The sequence below is a fragment of the Mandrillus leucophaeus genome, unplaced genomic scaffold (genome assembly GCF_000951045.1).
Source record: "Mandrillus leucophaeus isolate KB7577 unplaced genomic scaffold, Mleu.le_1.0 Scaffold540, whole genome shotgun sequence".
Lineage (NCBI taxonomy): Eukaryota > Metazoa > Chordata > Mammalia > Primates > Cercopithecidae > Mandrillus > Mandrillus leucophaeus.
The window spans coordinates 1,581,519-1,589,836 of NW_012105809.1; positions in this window are offsets into that span (position 1 = coordinate 1,581,519).

The following is an 8,318-nucleotide window of genomic DNA, read 5'->3' on the forward strand; positions in this document are numbered from 1 at the left end:
TCAGTGTACAAGTCTTCCATCTCCTTAGCTGAGCTTATTCCTAAGTATTTTTTTATTTTTGTAGCTATTACAAAGGGTATTGTTTTTCTAAGAGAGTTTGCTCTTAGTGTGTACAAATGCAACTATTTTTATGTTGTTTTTATATCCTGCAACTCACTAAATTCCTTTGTTAGTTCTACCAGTTTTTTGGTGTAGATTGTAGGGTATTCTGTATATAAGATTATGCCATCTGAAAACAGGGACGATTTAACTTTTCCCTTCCCTTTTCTTTATTTTTCTTACCTAATTTCTCTGGTTAGGACCTCCATTACTATTTGAGTAAAAGTGGCAACAGTGGGGATCTTTTGCCTGCTTTCTGATCTTAGAGAAAGTGTTTTTTAGTGTTTCATGGTCACATATGTTACCTTTTCACATATAGTCTTTATTGTGTTGAGGTAATTTCCTTCTACACTTAATTTGTTGAGAGTTTTTATCACAGAAGGGTATTGAGTTTTTGTCAAATGCTTTTCCTGCATCTATTGAGATCATCAAGTGATTTTTATCATTTATTCTGTTAATGTGCTTTATTTATCACATTAGTTGATTTTTGTATGTTAAGCCATGTTTGAATTACAGGGTTAAGTGTCACTTGGCCATGGTGTACGATCCTTTTAATATGCTGTTAAAATTAGTTTGCTATTATTTTATTGAGGATTTTAAAAGTCCGTATTATTCAGGGATATTGACTTGTCATTTTCTTATCTTGTAGTGTCTTTTTCTGACTTCTGTACTAGAGTAAGACTGGCCTCATAACTTGAATTTGTAAGTGTTCCTACCTCTTCAATTTTACGGCAGAGTTGAGAAGGGTTTGTGTAAATTCCTCATTAAATGATTGGTAGAATTCACCAGTGAAGCCATGTGGTCCTGGGCTTTTTTTCGTTAGGGGATTTTGAATTACTGGTAAAAATAACTTACTCATTATTGGTTTTTCCAGACTTTCTGTATCTTCATGATTCAGTTCTGGTAGGTTTTATTTTCCCAGAAATTTATCCATTTCTTCTAGGTTATCCAGTTTGTTGTATCTAATGGTTCCTTGTAATCTCTTGTTATTCTTGTTTCTGCGGCACCAATTGTAATGTCTCTATTTTTCAATTTTCATTTAATTTATTTGACTTTTCTGTCTCTTCTTTAAAAATTTGGCAGTTTTATCATTTCATAACACAAACTCTTAAATTTCTTAATTTTTAAAATTGTTTTCTATTCTCCATTTGTTTTGTTTTTGTTATCTATTTCATAGCTACCTAACACCACCTGCTCATTTTTGCATGCACTTTCCCCTCCCCATGTTCACAGGCTTCACCAGGCTGAAGATGATAATTACTTTGTGCCTCTCAAGGACTGATTTAGGAATAGGTGTGTGACACATTTCTTGTCAAGAAATGTCTGCATAATGACAAATGTTTTTCAGTCTTAAAATTTTACAAACCCAAGAAAGAATCCCTTCTTTCATTGGGTAGCTTCAGGTCTGTGTTGGTGCCTAAGGTCAAGAAAGGTGCCGGCCTGAGGGGAAACATCCAGACTCTGCACGGGGTCGGGGGGGGAAGAGCAGAACCAAATGAATAATAGACTATTGTCCCTGATTACGTGTGGAACGGTTGATGTACCTTAAATTAGAATTGCTCTGCCCTGAGACTTCTTCCTCTTCTGGGAAATGCTGCATTTCTCTTGTTGACTAAATGAGTTCAGGCAGGATGTTTCTGTTCCTTGGATCCCAGTTTAAACTAGGCAGAAAACTGCACAAAGAACAAATCCAGGTAAGTCATGGTGGCCGGGCTAAGCCTGTCATGGGAGCTCATAACAAAAGCATGCAAGAGCCCTGATTTATTGCCTTCGTCTCAAACCTAAAATAAGGACTATGAATTGGCAATTGTCCTTTGAAAAGGTCCCACCGAGAGTAGCCTTTCATTATGAAGGCAGTACCCCGACAAAAGGAAGATGGAGGGCAAGACTGAGACGTTTGCTTGCGCGCATCCTGTTGGGCAGCTGAACCTGTCTGCCCTCCCTAGGGCAGCAGCAATCTTCACTATCAGTGCAAATGAAAATCATAGGAGTAAAGATGAATTGCAGTCACATTCTTTGAAGAAATAGAATTTGGACTCTATAATCGTCACTGCTGTGCAGAAGAAGCAAGTCTAAAACAGAGCAGCGCCTCTGAGTGTGCAGTCTTCCTCCAGATTACAAGGTCTGGCTTTCTTTAACTTCAATAAGTCTTTAAATGTCTATTCCTCAAGCAGGACAGAGGATATTACTTGAATGATCTGGAGCAAATCCATACTTTTTCTTGAAAGAGTACACCCTGTGGGAAATTCGTTGAATCCTCCTTGCATCTGAGCCACATTTCTTTTCAATCAATTGTGTTCTTATAAAGGAGTTAGGTATTGTTTGGGGACTTGATTTTATTCACAAGGAATGAGACAGAATACAAGCCATTATACGGCAACAGAGTGGGTGTCTGAACTTCAGCAAACCCAGGAGAATTGAGTTGGACTTGTTCCTCAACTGTCCTAAGTCACTGAAACTGACTCTGAGTTGGAGATTTGCATGCAGGCAGTTTGTTGGGGACAGATCTTGGGAGCAATGCCTGTGGGGGAGGGTTTAGATGGGATGGGCACCTACGGCAATTAAACTGTAATGCAATTGCTTCCTAGCCCATGGCCAACAGAGCTCTCAACAGAGAATGATTCCACAGGGACAAGTCTTGAATGGAGACTTTGCAGCCCTACATCCAGCTGTCCTTTCTCCTCCAGAAGGGGTGTATCTTTGAAGGGAGTAACTCCATTGGCCAACTTCAGTTCCTAGGGAGGACCTCAGGTCAGAAGTCAAAGCTCCTGGCACTGGGAGGTATGCGCACCTAACAGGAGTGTCTGGGCAGTGTATCACAGCATCCACTCCAGAGGTCACAGGGTAGAAGGTGAAAGTGCATGTGAGGGGGAGGAGGGAGAGAAGGAGGAGAAGGGGAAGCAGGAGCTGTGTGGTAGAAGCTTCCAGATCAGGCCAGAAACTGTTTGCCTGAGGATGTGAGAGCCAGTATGGTTCTGCTTCAGTGTATTGTTTGGCTGTATCGGAGACCTCTGTGTCTGGGACAGGACAGCAGGCAGGGACCGTGAAAAGAGGTGACCTACTCAGGTACGGCATGACTTTTGAGAGAAAACAAACAAACACTGGACCAGGAGATACAGTTCTTACCCTTTGGTATACATAGCAAAATCACTTCATTTTGGATAAATTTTGTGGGCCATCATGTCCTAATTTAGCTGGAAGGATATAAACTAGCTTGCCCTTGCTCAAAGGATTGGCCAGTGATCAAAGCAAATGTTACATGTGAATGTTCTATATCAACTCTAAAGTAGAAAGTGTATACTATCTATGTATTCAGGAGAAATGGAGACATACCTGGAAAAATACATTTTGTTGGAATAAAAATTGAGTACAGCTACTAAAAGTAAAAAAGAAATTTAGAAATTATGATTTAGTAATGACTCAGTGGCTTACATTAATAAAACATTGCTACATAACTCAGAGAGATCCTTTGAGTTAGAAGGGTTTATGTATTCTGGAGTTGGAAGATGGGGAGACTCTAAGTCAGGTTGGAGAATCACCAGGTGTTATGTAATCAGGAGTGGAAGTCCTGGGACTCAGCATCAAATCCTCTGCCTCTTGAAGTCTTGCTCTTCCACTGTGTTTTCCAGGTGAACACACATGCTCACCACGAAATACCCGCACACTTAAACACACACACCTATACCTCTGAGGTGAGGTCTACAGTAGGTCGGGCTAAAGTCCAACAAGTGACTTCTGACCAGTTGCACACTGTCCCAGGCTCATTGTAATTTTTTGTCTGTTTGTCACTTTAGATATAGAATGATATTGCAAATAATAAAAATAGATTTCTCATTTTTCTTTATCTTCAGAGGAAGAGTAATACACAAAGCTGGTAAAGACATTTATGTTTTAAAACCAATATATTTTCTTAATACAAGTAAAACAGTATCAAAGAAGTCAGACAAGTAAAAAGTAACAACAAAAAAAAAATTTCCATTCAGTGCCCCAAACCCAAACATCACTCCTCAAAGAGTTTGTGTGTATGTGTGTGCATCTTTTTGAGCAAACATTTTTAATGCCCATATGGTATAATGACAGCAATTGACAGTTTCCCGTGTTTATTTCCATGTAGTATCTATGCTTATAAAGGAAATGCTGAATACCTGAATACCTGAATCCCTGGGAGGTCTACGGAATGAATCCAGCTCTAGTTATCCTATAGATGTGCTACCTTACGTACGTGAATTATCCTCTGTATGCTTATTTCATAAATAACACAAAGATTAAAACTATACACATTCTATGTGCCAATTGCAAGAAATAAATGAGCTACCACACCCAAAGTTCTCACATAGGAATTGCACATAGTTGGAATATGGTATATATAGCCTCTTATCAGTATTCACTTAAAATTATTGTTTTAGGAATAAGGGCATACAGAAAGAATCATAACATTATAATATTGTTTATTTTTAACATTACTATATATAAAACTTATTCTTTCCAGGGACTAATTATCAAAATTTATTCCACAAGTCTTCATTTTGATTAATAGTTAGGATTTGTTTGTTTGCTTTTGTTGTTTATTATTCCAAAACAAAATGTAATACTATATGCATTCCAAAATGAAATGCCTCATTCTGAAGGCATGTGTATTCATTTGTGCAATAAATATCACGAAGCTTTATTGTTGAATCAATAGATAATGGTATAGATGGTGCCAAATTACCTTCCAAAAATATTACACCAATATGCTCAACCAGAGGTTTGCCAGAGCGTGTATGTGAAGGGCCTCAGAATGGTGCAAAGATTATTGTAAAATGAAGACTTTGGAGATAGAGCAGATGCAGAAAGAAGTCTTTTGAACTTATCTTATCTGACTACAGGCAGAGTCTTCTGAGAGTGACGCTGCCATAAATCCCCTCTCGAGGGAAATTCCAGCCGGGAAGTAGACTGAGCATTAGCACTGGAATGATAAATTGTATTAAAAAAAATTATCACAAACTGCATACCTTCCATCTGTTCCCTTAAAAGTTCATTTGTTTGCTATGGGAGTCCTATCCCACCCCCATTTCCAATATTAAGTTGTTATATAAACCCTCATTCCTAGCTGTTTAGGGAGCCTCTTCCCCTGAATAAACCCTCATGCATAATAAATTGTTCTCATCTTAAACCATCTATCATCAGTTGAATTCACAGGCCTCCAGACTACTGAGACCTGAGTTGGTAGAGGAAAAGTTTTTCCTCCCATCATATCTATTTGAGTAGGGTTGCCAGACTTAACAAAAAATAATTAGCAGATGAATAACAATTTTTTATATGACACAGACTATTTGGGAGACACTTATACTAAAACAAGTTATTTTTGTGAAGTTCAAATTTAACTGACATTCTGCATTTTATCTGCCTGTCCTTATTTCAGTGAATCAGAAAATCTGGTCTTCGAGGATGAAGTTTTAATAAATAATACACCGCCACAGACATTTTGTTGTTGTGCTAAATATTTTGGAAAATATTAGATTACGATATAAAACTAAATTTTCATTTAACTATTGGTTTTAATGAGCATGAATGAGGCATCAATGCAGTAACCTTGGTCATTCTCTTTGAAGCAGTGTCAGGGCAGCAGAACTGAAGCTGGGACAGAGCCACGAGGCCATTTGGCTCCCGGCTCTGAGTAGCACACGTTTTACTTCCAGGAGGGTCTTGCTCACTCCGGCCTCCCAGGAAACCACAGAAACCTAAGAAAATGTACCTATCCTTGCTAATAATTACCAAGACCAGCAGGGTCTCAATGATTCAACAAACTACCTTTAAAAAAATAAACAGTATTTTATTTTAATATTTAAGAGAAGCCAAGTATGCTTTATACTTTTATTTGCTGATATTTTTTATTCCTTTTAGAATGTGGATATTATCAAATTTCACAGGAGAATAATAATACAGAAGAGATAACTTAAAAATTACATTTGTAAAAGAAATCCACCTAAACATTTAATAATAAAACTTTACTGCTTTTGAACTAGACCAACCAATACAATAAAGATGGCAGGCCATCAGCCCATGGTACCGGAAGTCAATCCATCGGAAAAGTGAAAAACAAATGTTGTCATTTTTAAAAATTGTGAGATGTTACAAAGCTACATGAATCAAGCCTAAAAATCTTAGAACCATGAGGTCTAATAGAGTGATATCCAAGGATATGGCCTAATCTCAAGTAATTGCAGCTCACCAAGAGGGATATTCTGACCAATGGAAATCTCTAAACCTAATACCTTTGATCTAGGCAATAACATAGTCAGCACTAACCCCCTCGTTAGGAAAGGGCATGTTGCTACTCACTATTTTCTCCTGAGTGGGGCATCTGCTGGATTACAAAAGGGCCAGGTCAACCAGGACACAGATGTCTTCTCATCTCAATTCCTGCCTTGCAAAGGCCCAGATTCCCTTTGACAAACCCTGATTGAGTCATTTGGAATTTCCAACAAAAGCACAAGTGAGTAGGATCAATGGATCCTGTGCTAAACAAGTAAGTGCTACATTTATAATAAACTAATTCAGCAATAATACAATTATAAATCTTGCAAAGATTGCCATGTCTGATGAATGCCCTTGTTTTTTGTAAACTATTTCAATATTAATTTTTGTTATTTTAACTTTCATCTTCAAAAAGTAATGTTTTATTAAAGATTGTGTAATAATTTTTTCACTACTTAAGATAATTAGCCCAAAACACAACCAGAAAACTCGACAATAAAGGTACGTTTTGCTTATGTTTCTTTTTAGAGAATAATGTTAAAATATTTAAAGACATTTTCTTGGAGAATTAATATAATTACTAATATCCTTTTTCCAGCAATAATTAAGAAATAATAATAGAAAGCATTGTGAGTTTTCAAAGTCTCTGAAACTCAAGTACAATTGTTCATGGTCATCTGAAGCCCAAATGCCATTTGGGGACAATTGCCCATTTTAATATGTGAAATTCTAAGGCAAAGTAATTAAATATCAGTCAAGAAATAGATTTAAAGTGGCTCTGCATCAGGGATATTACATAACAAGTAGTAGATTTAAACACTTTATTTTAAGCACTTATAATAAATCAGCCACAAAGTCATTGGAGAATATCATGTAGATGGGGCAGCATGAGGAGGTTCTTCGGCCCTTAAGGACAAGTATGACTTTTGGAGGTCTAGGCCTCCCTGTTTTTTTTTTTTTTTTTGAGACGGAGTCTTGCTCTATCACCTAGGCTGGAGTGCAGTGGCGTGATCTCCGCTCACTGCAAGCTCAGCCTCCCAGGTTCACACCATTCTCCTGCCTCAACCTCCTGAGTAGCTGGGACTACAGGATCCTGCCACACCCTGTTAATTTTTTTTTTTTTTTTTTAGTGGTGACAGGGTTTCACTGTGTTAGCCACGATGGTCTCGATCTCCTGACTTTGTTGTCTGCCCGCCTAGGCCTCCCAAAGTGCTGGGATTACAAGTGTGAGCCACTGCGGCCAGCCTAGGCTTGCCTGGTATTTGTAAGTTTGATTTGGGGAAAAAACTGAGATGTGACATGCATTGGACATTAATCTTGTTAGTAAATGAATTTGTTCCTTTCATTTCTGCTGTGAATAAAGAAAACTCATTTTCTGAGGCAATTTTAAGAAACATAGTTTGATAATTTATTAGTAGGTAAACTTAGGGAGTGACATTGTTTTCATTAGCTTTCCTTTATTTAAAATTGTTTTTCCTTAAATTACTTAAAAGAATGAAATACACACACACACACACACACACACACATACACACACATACACACATATAATGATTCAAAAAGTATACATTGGTTTTTAGTAAAATTGCAGAAGAAGGAAAAACATTCAGAAGGACATCTATTGTCATTCTTTCTGAGTTTTTATTGAAAATGTGACTTGCCTTCATTGAAACTGAAACATTTTTACTGACAGGTCTTATTTTCTTCTTTCCCACCTCTTTTGAAATTTGAAAAATAATCCAACTCTTCATAAATTATAAGATTTTTGAAAAATGGTTTTATTAAGATTTTAAAATAATCCTGAGAAAATGGTTTAAATCTGTTAATGTCTTTTCTGAATACATTAGTATATTAAGTACATTAGGCAAATATTAAAGTTATAGTGATAGATGGCAGGATTAAAGAAACAAGATGTCTCAGTGTTTTCAAATTAACAACCACAAGAAAAACTAATGGTTAGGATCAAAATACCCAACTAA